The sequence below is a fragment of the Vombatus ursinus genome, unplaced genomic scaffold, assembly GCF_900497805.2.
Source record: "Vombatus ursinus unplaced genomic scaffold, bare-nosed wombat genome assembly UNPS02014942.1, whole genome shotgun sequence".
Taxonomy (NCBI): Eukaryota; Metazoa; Chordata; class Mammalia; order Diprotodontia; family Vombatidae; genus Vombatus; species Vombatus ursinus.
In genome coordinates this window covers 2,250,096-2,261,652 of record NW_020954720.1, presented here as the reverse complement: position 1 = coordinate 2,261,652, position 11,557 = coordinate 2,250,096, and positions in this window count along the sequence as shown.

Below are 11,557 nucleotides of genomic sequence, written 5' to 3'. Positions count from 1 at the left end.
CTAAAGATGGACCATAAGTCACAAGCAGAGGAATGCTGTCCATTGATGAGAAGGGCATCACTTGACCTTCTGTAGGTATTCTTAACCTTTATTTATGCCATGGACTTTTTGGCAGTCTGAAGAAATCCATGGACCCCTTGTCAGATAATGTTTTTAAATGCATAGGATTATAAAATAAACAAATTTATTGAAATAATTATCAAAATATTAAAAAATGTTCATGGACTTCAAGTTAAAAGCCTCTGTTCTAGGGCCTTGGGTGGGAGTCCATTAATTTGTCAATAAAACTGTTTTGTGTTTTGAGTATTATGACCCTAATGGCTTATAAAGGAAACTGGTGGAAACTCATGGGACAGTTCCAGATATTGATGTTTCTAGGTCATCTGGGCAGGTGCAAGGAGCCAGAGAAATGAGATATTTTCAAGTTGTATATATTTCTAATATCAGATTTACATAATTATTCTATGAGTCTTGAAAAGGATGACAAATACTCAAACAAGATAAATCCTTTCATATGGAACAGCTAAGATTTTAGTACTCATTAACCTTGGAAAAGAAATAGAATCACAGACTGCATTTAAAAGTCTAGGCTATGCATAGGGTACGTTCCTCTCCCTGACTCTGGCTCAGCATCTAAGTTTGTCATTCAATATTTTAAATTTCAATATGGTATTGAGACTTTTTACCAGAATGTTATTTTCTTTAAATGATTTTAAAAGGTTTGCTGCATTCTCAAGGGTCATTTTTACTTTATGTAAAAATGAAAATTGACACATTATATATCCATCATTTGCTGATTACTGAACACCTTCATACTTCGACATAATGCAATATAATTGCATGTCTCAAATGTAATGCTAGGTTTTTCAGTGATATGAAATAGGTAATGCTGCTGACAATTTTTAAAATGACCTCTTGGGTTAGATTGCTGTTCAACAGTTAAATGTAAGTAAGTTTTTACTATCAAGAAGGGCTAAACTTGGGGAACCTACAGCCTCAAAGCCACATGTGGCCTTCTAGGTCCTCAAGTGCAGCCCTTTGCCTGAATCCAAACTTCACAGAACAGATCCCATTAATAAAAAGATTTGTTCTGTAAAACTTGGACTTAGTCAAAAGGCTGCAACCAAAGACTTATAGGGCCACATGTGGCCTCAAGGCCGCAGGCTCCCCACCCCTGAAAAGCAAGTGAAATTTACCATTGAAGGTATGAATATCGCAGAAATAGTTATTATCATTGCTCTCATTATGCTTAGACCACTTACAGATATATCATGGAGTTACAAGTTTAAGAATGACACAGATACGAAATGCATTGCATAAATTATCTAATCTCTTTATCAAAAACATTTCCTGACGTGATCAGAAAGCTTGCCAGTCACTGGAATAGATGTGTTGAGTGAGGTGGTGATTACATTAAAAAATCATGTAAGTTCACATTTCTAGAATAAATGACTATGAAGCTTTGCCGAATTTTGTCTCAGTTATTCTTGTTTTCTGGGATCACTTGTTCCTCCCTATGGAAACGTAATTCCAATACTAAAGGGGGAACAAGGTGAAAATGATTGATTCAAAAAGAATTTTCTAGGCAATTTTTTTCAGGTACTATTTCTATTTTCTGAAGTGAGGTACACACGGTCTATCTTAGCTGAGCTTACTTACTGCAAAGGAAAATTCTAAAGCAGGGTTTCTTAAACTTTTACCACTCGACCCCTTTTTGCACTTCAGCAGTGTTTGTTGGGGTTGCACAGCAGCCTTGGTTCTGAACACAAAGCATACTCGTGCAGTGCAACACAGGCAAGCTGCTGCCAGAAACACCTCAGATTCATTAAGCGTTTGATTTTTAATTAATTTTTGTTTTTTGTGCAGTCAGAAACTTTTTACTGTTGCCAAATTTTTTGTGACCCCTTATGGGGTCGTGACCCACCTTTTAAGAAGTGCTGTTCTAAAGCACTGACTGGTGGAACTAATATGTGACTATGAGGGACATTGAGGGTAAAAGAGTCAAACAATTAAATTGGAAATTCTTGGCTTTTAGTTTGGGGTTCCTTATTCAATCAACTGTGACTTCAGAAGAAATAGTTTAATCTTTCTGTTTAGAGACAAAAGATAAAAATTATAGGATAGCTTAAAAGTTAATGCAGAATAAAGTAAAAAGCTTTGAGGCAGCTGGATGGCTCAGTGGATAGAGTGCTGGGCCTCTAGTCAGGAAGACCTGTGTTCAAATTCATCCTCAGACACTTATAGCTGTGTGACCCTGGGCAAGTAGCTTAACTTCTGTTTGTCTTAATCTACTGGAGAAGGAAATGGCAAACCAAAGTGGTATCTTTGCCAGGAAAGACAGTGTGGTCAATGGGGTCATGAAGAGACAGATTTAACTGAACAACAACAACAAAGTGAGCAGAACCAGGAGAACAATTTACTACACAATCAATATTGTAGAAACGGTTGATTCTGAAATACTTAGGAACTCTGATTAACCATGATTGTGAAGGATCAAAGATTTAGAATGCTGCTCACTTCCTGACAGAGAGATGATGTAAACTAATGGACTAATATGTAGAATGAGATATGCATTTTTGGGCATGAACAAGATGGGAATTTGTTATGTAGTTATTATTATTATTTAAAATCTTCTTTGTGACTACTTTAACATCTGTTCTTTATGGGTCTGTACTTCCGTCTCTTTCACTCAAAGATAACATTCTACCCTCTTTCACCTATTATCTTGAGAATTCTGAACATTGGTGACCTCTATGACTTGTTTTGAAACTTTTTGCCATTCAGGCTCAGAAAGCAATTCCTTGAAACAGGTGTTTTGAAAGCTCTGGGGGGAATCCAGCAGCTTGCAAAGCAATGAGCTCCCAATGCAAGCCTATCCTAGGTCCTGGAAGTACTTAACTATTAGTATTTTGTTATTGAAATACAGTATCTTTTATGGTCTAGACTCTGCAGACAGCTGTTCAAATTCATTTCAAATGGTCCCTGTTCCTGGTGTATTCATTTAGTGCTCCTAGTTAAATCTCTCAGTAATTCTTGGCTTGGCTTCTCAAATGAGGATTAGAAATTCACCCCCTTTGCCTTTTTTTTTCTTTCTTTCTTCATCTTGTCGGATATATACTAATGGGAACTTTTCTATGGGAGATTGTCTGATAGTTCCCTGTGAAATGCATTCAGCTCCACCCCCACCCCCACGCCCTGCTCGCCTACCCCCTTTACTCTTACTCATGTGGTAGCCAGACAGTCTTACCACAAAGTTTTGGGAAAATTAATAATAAATGTATGTGAATGAAAGCTGACTCTGAAATATGACCTCTCTTTCGTAAAGATTTGGATTTTCCCCCTCCCTGTTGACCATGGTTGGTGCTGCCACTTTGGAGGCTTCAGCTGCTGTGAGAGTTACATTCATCTCTGAGGAAATGGGGTCACTTTAATTATAAACATCTATTGAAAATGGATATTCCTTTACCTCATTGGTACAAATTCTTGATAACTTCATTAGAGCTCGAAAATTTCTTTAGTTAGTCCAGTGGTCTTCATTTAGCTGTGGGTTACTTACTGTTTGCTTCATCAAAAGGAATGCTAACAATATTTTACGTTAAATCACTTCTGTATTAACTATGTAAATGAATAACTAAGTGGTATTGGATTTAAGAAATATACTTAATGAATGTTTACCTGAAAAGTCATAGTATCAAATGTATGCCAAGTACCATAAAGTTATAGATGTATTACTATAAAGGTGAGCTGGCATTGCATAGTTGATAGAAGCCTGACCTTAGAATAGAAAGGACCTCCATCTTAATCCTCTCTTGGACACATAGTTATTCTTTCCACATTGTGGGGTGCAGGAATGGTGGTGGGAGTAGAAAGTGTAAGGGGTACCCCCCACCAATGTGGAAAGTCTGAATAAAATTTTTTGGCCCTCCCTTTCTACCAGAGAAAAAATCTGATTTTTTTTTCTTTTATAGGGTATTTACAGTATCTTATTGTAAAATTTGGGTTAAGTATTTGGTCATAGGCTCTGTGTTGCCTGTTGTCTGTGGCTTCTGCAAAACTTCCCCCAAATTCCCATTTAATTTCTTATACCTACTCCCGATATATGGGAACCTCGATGAGGAAAGTTGTGATGTGCAAGGGATAACTGTACTAGTTGTGTGGTCCTGGGTGAGTCACTTAAATCCTCAAAGCCTGGGGTAACTCTCTAAGACTTTAATTTACAGACAAGGTACATTAGTGGAGGGAGTTCTCTATAACAGGAAATCCTCACCCCAATGAATTGATAGGACCGAACATAATAATGCTATTAAAGTAAACTTAATTTTTAAAAGCAGGGTATGACATAAGTTCTAGTCCCACCTTAGATGTGTACAGGTTGTGTGAGTGACCCTGGGCAAGCCATTAAATCTCTCACTGCTCTAAGCAATTCTCAGAACATCAATTTCAGAGAAGGTGCTGACCTGAATTGCTAGAGGGAGTTTTCTTATCCAGGAGTTCTTCCACTAATGAAGTTACAGGTCCAATCCCTGTATCCTAAATAACCTGTCTTTTGAGTATGATGAGTTTGCTGGGTGGGGATAGCCTCCTTTGTTTGGCTGCCTGAATCTTTAAAACTGGTAAAACTGAATTAATCCCTCTTTTTTCAGCAGTCTGAGCTGCTGAGCCCAGTAAGGACATTATGACCTGAACTGGTGAGATGACTTGCCCTCTTCTTTTTCTCCTTTTACTCTGGTTCTAAGAAATGGGCCTGGGAGTTGTTTGTTTCTGTTCTGTGCTGTTGTCCTAAATTTCAGGGAGGTGATCCACACTGGACCAGGAGTTAGAATCATGGCAATGACCCTGGAGCCACTGCTTGTGGGATAGTATAGCCAACTAGCCTGGCACAGAAACCCTAAGAAGTCAAGGTGTCTGGGACTTGAGCCCCAGGAGCTTTTTTTTGGACTTGGTACCTGGATGGTGCTCTAATACAAACAAGCTATGCTATGAACCTAATCCTCTTTCCTTCCCCAAAGACTATATTACAACAAAGGAGAGAGATTATGCCTCCCACGCTTTGGTGGGGGGTAGTATGTTTGGTTATTTGTGATGATACCATTGGAAGTAAATATATTCCTCCACTGTGTTACATAGAGGATACTTATTGGGTCATTTTCATTTCATCCCACTTTCAACTTTCAAAAGGGAGAATCAAACTTGTTTTGAACCCATGTTTTTTCAAAATAATATAGTAACTGAGCCAATATGATAAAAATGACAATTATACTTAAATTAATCTATTTATTCTGTGCCATGTCAATCAAACTATCAAAAATATTTTATAGAACTAGAAAAATAATACAATTCATCTGGAAAAACAAAAGCTCAAGGATATCAAAGGAATCAATGAAAAAAATGTGAAAGAAGGTGGTCTAGCCATACTAGATCTCAAAATGTATTATAAAGTGGCAATTATCAAAACAATCTGGAACTGGCTAAGAAATAGAGTATTGGATCAGTAGAATAGATTATGTACAAATTACATTATAGCAAATGACCATACTAATCTAGTATATGATATGATCCAGCCATACCACTGCTAGGTCTATATCACAAAGACATCCAAAAAGGGGAAAGGATCTATTTGTACAAAAATATTTATAGTAACTCTTTTTTTTTGTGGTGCTTAAAAATTGGAAATCAAAAGGATGCCCATCAATTAGGGAATGGCTAACCAAGCTATAGTATATGATTATAATAGAATATTATTATAATAGAATAGAACATAAGAAACGACCAGCAGAATGATTTCAGAAAAACCTGGATTTACATGAACTGATGCATCATGAAGTGAACAGAACCAGGAGAATGTTGTACACAGTAACAGCAATATTGTTCAATAAAGAACTGTGAATGACTTAGCTATTCTCAGCAATTCAATGATCTAAGACAATCCCAAAGGACTAATGATGAAGCATATTATCTGCCTCCAGAGAAAGAACTGATATTGATTGAATACAGACTGAAACATGCTATTTTTCACTTTCTTTCATTTTTTTCTTTTATTCGAGTCTTCTTGTACAAAATGACTAATATAGAAATGTTTTACATAAATTGCACATGTATAACCTTTTTCTGATTGCTTACCATCTCAGGGATGGCAGAAAGTAGGGAGGGAAGGAGGGCTAGAATTTGGAACTCAAAACTTTGAATAAAAATGTTAAGAAATTTTTAAAAAATTTGGAAGAGAAACAAACAGGAAAAATCTTTATAGCAATAAATAAATAAATATCATTTTAATGAAATGAGTTACAACTTTGAACATGTCTAACAATACAATAAACACAAATAAGCTTAAAAAATAAAATGAAGAAACTGAGACAGGTTAGAAAAAAAATAACATAATACCAGTCATTGAAAAATGAAATATTAAAGTCAAATAACCGGTTTGATTTCATTGACTACCACATGTTGAAAAAAAAAACCCACACAGCTTTATTTTGATTTTGAATTGATTGGTTATTTTGATATACATGCTTATTATAAATTTTTCATCTAGAAGATGTTACCAATATTCCCTTCTAGACAAGAATAATTTGTTTTCTCTTTGTCTTTTGAGGAGTCTCATGCCATGCCATACCTCCCTTTCATGCTCCTCCCCAACTTCTCACCCTTTTTCTCTGCTCCTCTGTTGAAGTGAAAAAGAAAGGATTATGCTATTTTTATATATTGGCTATTTTAGTCTTATAGCTATAAGTAGTTAAATCCCTTTTATTTATTTCTTCAATATTTTGATGGATCTGTGATCTTGTTTATTTGTTACATGCTGCATATAACAGTGTTGTAGATGTTACATGTTACAATGTTGTAGACATGTTACAATGTTGTGGATCTTAACCCATCCATGCCTACTCATGCCTGTGTTCTATCAAATCTCCAATGAGAGTCCTCTCAGCATTCTGAAGGTTTCTTCTAATTTTTTTTGACATCAAGTGTACAAGAAGAAAATGAGCTGTTATTCTTTGCTCTTGACAAATTACCTTTCTATATCTTTCATGTGCAGTTCCTTTGTGATATTTCATTCTTCTGTTTCATTCATTCTAATATTCGTAATCATCCATCCATCTATTAAAAAAATTAAACCAAAGATGTTACATTTGGAAAAAACAGTGAAGGAAGAGAATAAATATAAGAAACATGAAAAGATGACTTGATTAATCTTTTTCACTGGTGATAATGTGATCAATTAATCAATAAATAAGCATTCATTCAGAACTTACTAAATAAAAAGCATTCTGCTAAGTGCTGGAGATAAAAGTACAACAAATGAAATAACACCTACTTAAGAAGCTTAAATCCTAATGAGAGAAAAAACATGGACACATATAAAGAGAACATATATACATAAATAAGAGTAGTTAAATATAAAGTAATTTGAAAGGGAGGTAGAGCCCTACAAGTTAAGAAGATCAGGAAAGAAAGATAATGGGATGATGTTAGCGGCTGCTCCTTCCGAACATCTGTGGGAATGAAATGAGGTTGTGTGTATTATGGTCTGTGTCTAGAAAATACCTAGTTTGTAAGAATCCCATCACAGCTTCTGGAGTTGCCTCATTTGGGTGTTACATTTGTTTATGTGTGACTCCCAAGGTTCAGATAAAACAGTTTCCTGGTTAGCATACCAACTGCAGTTTCCTCATTAGTATGTCATATTATAAAATAAAAATTTATTCTTACGTAGAAAGGCTATTCTTTGTAAAATATACTTATTTTTAAAAAATAGGTCTTAATTGATATTTTCTATTTCTTAATAGAACCATGGTTACCCATGTATCTCTATCCCTACCTTTTCCAGGGAACAAATGTAACAAATAGTATTATCTGGAAAGGAAAAAAAAGTCAGCAAACTGATTCATACATTGAAAATGTCTGAAAACATATGCAATGTACAACATCTGTGGACTTCTCACCACCATGAAGGGGTAGGTTGTGGGTATATTCTTGAATCTCTTCATTTGGGTCCCAATTGATCTTTATAATTTTGTTACATTTACTTTTGCTTTTTTTTTTTTTTGGGTGTGTGGTTGTTCTTTCCATTTACACTGATGTAGTTACTATATGTATTTTTTTTCCTTGGCTCTGATTACTTTATTCTGCATCAGTTCATATAGTTCTTTCCATGCAGATCTTTTCTGTATTCATTACACTCAACATTTCTTAGAACATGTACTTTGGTTAGCCATTCCCCAACTGATGAGCATCTACTTTGTTTCTGATTCTTAGCTACCACAAAAAGTGCTGCTATAAACTTTTTGGAGCATGTGGGAACTTGTTTCTTATCAGTGACTTCCTTGGGGTATAAGCTCAATAACGGAATCTCTGGTTCAAAGGATATGAACATTTTAATCACTTTATTTGGGTGATTCCAAATTGCTTTCCAACATGGTCATACCATTTCACAGCTCCACCAGTAATGTATTAGTGTCCCTATCTTCCCACAACTCCTTCAACATTGACTGTTGCCATTTTTGCATCATATTTGCCAATTTGTATAGTTTGAGGTAAAACCTTAGGGTTGTTTTGATTTGCATTTCTCTTATTATAAGTGATTAGGAGAATTTTTTCCTATGGGGTTGTGAATACTTTGTAGTTCTTTTTTGAGAACTGTTCATATCTTTTGACCATTTATCTATTGGAAATGGCTATTAGTCTTGTGTTTGTTGTTTATATATCTTGGATACGAACTCTTATCAGAGAAATATGACACAGGGTTTTTCCTATTCAACTACTTTTTTTCCCTTATCTTAGATGCATTAATGTTGTCTGTGCAGAAGCTTTTCAGTTTCAAGTTCCCTATTCTGCCATAAACAGTGTTATGTTCCTTCAGTTACATTTTTTTAATCTTTTTTTTAATAAGGTGGCCTCGTTTCCATTGGTTCTCTCATCCCTGATTCCATCTTCTCATTTTCTTTAGGGTTTTTTTTCTCTTCAGGGTTTTGTTTTTATTTTTCTCTTCTGCTTTTATCTGATTATACATTTCTTTCCCTTGTTTTCTCCTCTCAGTCAAGTAGATTCCCGCTTCCTCTCATCCCCTTAAACTAGTCTTGTTCCTTAATTTTGAAATTTCATTTTTTGCTCCTCTTTCCAAAAATAATTTATTTCACTCTCTTCTTTATTTATCTTCTCTTTCTGTTTACTCTAGATTTTCATTCTCTGATTTGAGAACTTTATAATCGTCTGGTCTCTCTTTTCTGTATATTCTTCATGCTTCCAAGGTATTCATTGTAGGTTCTCCCCTCTAAGAGTTTCTGCCACTTCCTGTAAGACTTGCTTCTTGGATTCCCCTTTTCTCTTGTATTTCACTTTCAGAACAATGCCAATCAGAGCAGACACTGCCCCATGGTAAGATCCTCTCCCACCACATTCCTGATTATGCAGCTCACCACTGATCTATACCCCCTCATATGGATCTTTCTTTTCTACATTTGCCTAGTAATCCTCTCCCTGTGTCCATGCTTTTTCACTCCCCCAGGTCTCAGTTGCTGCCAGGGGTTCCAACTCTCCTCACATCCTTCCTATGTTTGATTTCCCATCATGGCTAAGATAACAACCTTTACTTCTGAAGGAATTTCTTCAGTTTCATGTCTTTCCTTCCCATATCATTTATGACTAGGGCATCCAGTTTATCCCATATTTGTCACTTATTTCCTGGCTCCCTCCCCTCTGATTCTGGCCTTCTAAATATCCTTGTTATAGATTGGTGAACTGTTTAAAAATGATAAGACTGTCTTGAGACTGGTGAGCTAATATAAGCAGTTTAAATAAATTGAGCTTCATTTTTTGAAGATAAATCTTTGGTGGGACTTGTCACTCTGGATTCAAGTTTTTCTATTTACCAATTACGTCTGCTTTGTAGGCCATAGGCTTTTCCATTATTCTTATTTCCCTCTTGAATCATTTGGAAATATTTTGTTGTGGTTCCATATTCTCCTGGGAATCCACAAAGTCCTCTGTCTCATCAGATTTTTATTCTTTTTCCTTCATTTTGCAATATCTATTAAGAGATGTTAGAGCTTGATAGATTATTAGAAACCATCTTTCCTTCTGTTAGCAATATCTTCCCTATTGGTTTATCTGCTTGTGCTTCCCTGTTGGTTTATCAGTTAAAAAACTGATTTTTTTTTCTTTCTGAGATCTTTGATAATTTCAGTCCCTCATACCTCCTTATGTTTCTCTATAGTTCACTTTTTAAATTCTTCTCCTTTGTTGGTTAATCCCCTAAAGACTAGAACTCAAAGCTATCTCAACCTCCTCTCACCTTGAGGAATTCATTTTTCTCTGGCCTCATCTCTGACCCAAGTGACTTGTGGGGGCACACAACTAGTCTCAGCTGGATTCCAGTCCCCTTTTCTTCAGGCCTTATAGAGCCATTCACACACACATGCTGGTGCTCTGGCTCAATTCCCTCTGTTCCTTAGTTCTTTGGCTAAGCACTCCAGTAGCATAGGTGCTACCACCCTAAGCAGAGCAAGTTTTCATTTTTTTTTTTTCACTTTTCACTCAATGCCTGCTGTGTATGGAGATATGTAGTTGAATTCTATTGCTTATCACCACAGGTGGAGTAAGGGCAGAGATGGGATAGGGAGCTCTGAATTGTTTACAGAACAAAAAACAAGTTGCTGAATGGATGCCAGAGCAAAAGCCTGTGAATCTTACTTTCTCATGTCTCAGCCAGTGTGTGCAAGATGATGGAGGAGGAGCTGCTGAGTGAGAATGTTATGGATGAGCAATTATGGATTAAGTTTCTCTCCTATTAATTCACCAGATTGTTACCTTATTAGGGTTCTGCAATTAATTTATCTCTTCTCTATATTTCTTACTTTGGAGAGGTGTGAAAGATCATTATAATTGGAGAAAAGTCTAGTCCCCCACCTTGGTGGTGGTATGACCCAGAAACTTGCTTCAGCATAAATCGGTGTATAAACAGTGATGGGTACATTAGGTAGGGCAATTCAAAGGTAATAAATGTTTGTTACCAGCCATATAATAAAGGTAGGAATTAAATTCAAAAGGGAGGAAGAAAATGATCTTGTTTCCTTATTTTAGCATGTGTTGTGTTTGCTGAGATTCATTTAAATGGTTAGGCCAGCAAGATTTTGGGAGCTGAAGAGAAGCCACAGTACTTTAGAAATACACAGCCCTTTAGGGTTTGTTGGAAACCACAAAACAGTTTGAGTGGGAATGTAGGATAGCCATTAGGAACTGACTAGAGTTAAAAGAAACTTTCTAACCCTCTTACAGATGGAGGTTTAAGACAGAGATACCGATCTTACTAGCAGGAAGGAATAATTTCAAAAGCAGACTAAATGCCTACAGGCTCTAATTAGCTGACGGGCTGTTAACAGCTTGACTCCCAGAGGCTAAGTTTCTGGAGTGTGACAGATCTCCATCTCTTTAAGAAAAGAAAGCTGTTTTACTCGAGTTCAATGATTCTGTACACTGCTTTTCTAAAAGAGCTAAAGCCAAACCTCTGTTCCCTAAACTAAGAGAAGGATGACAGAGTTCACTCATCCTTTATAGGGAA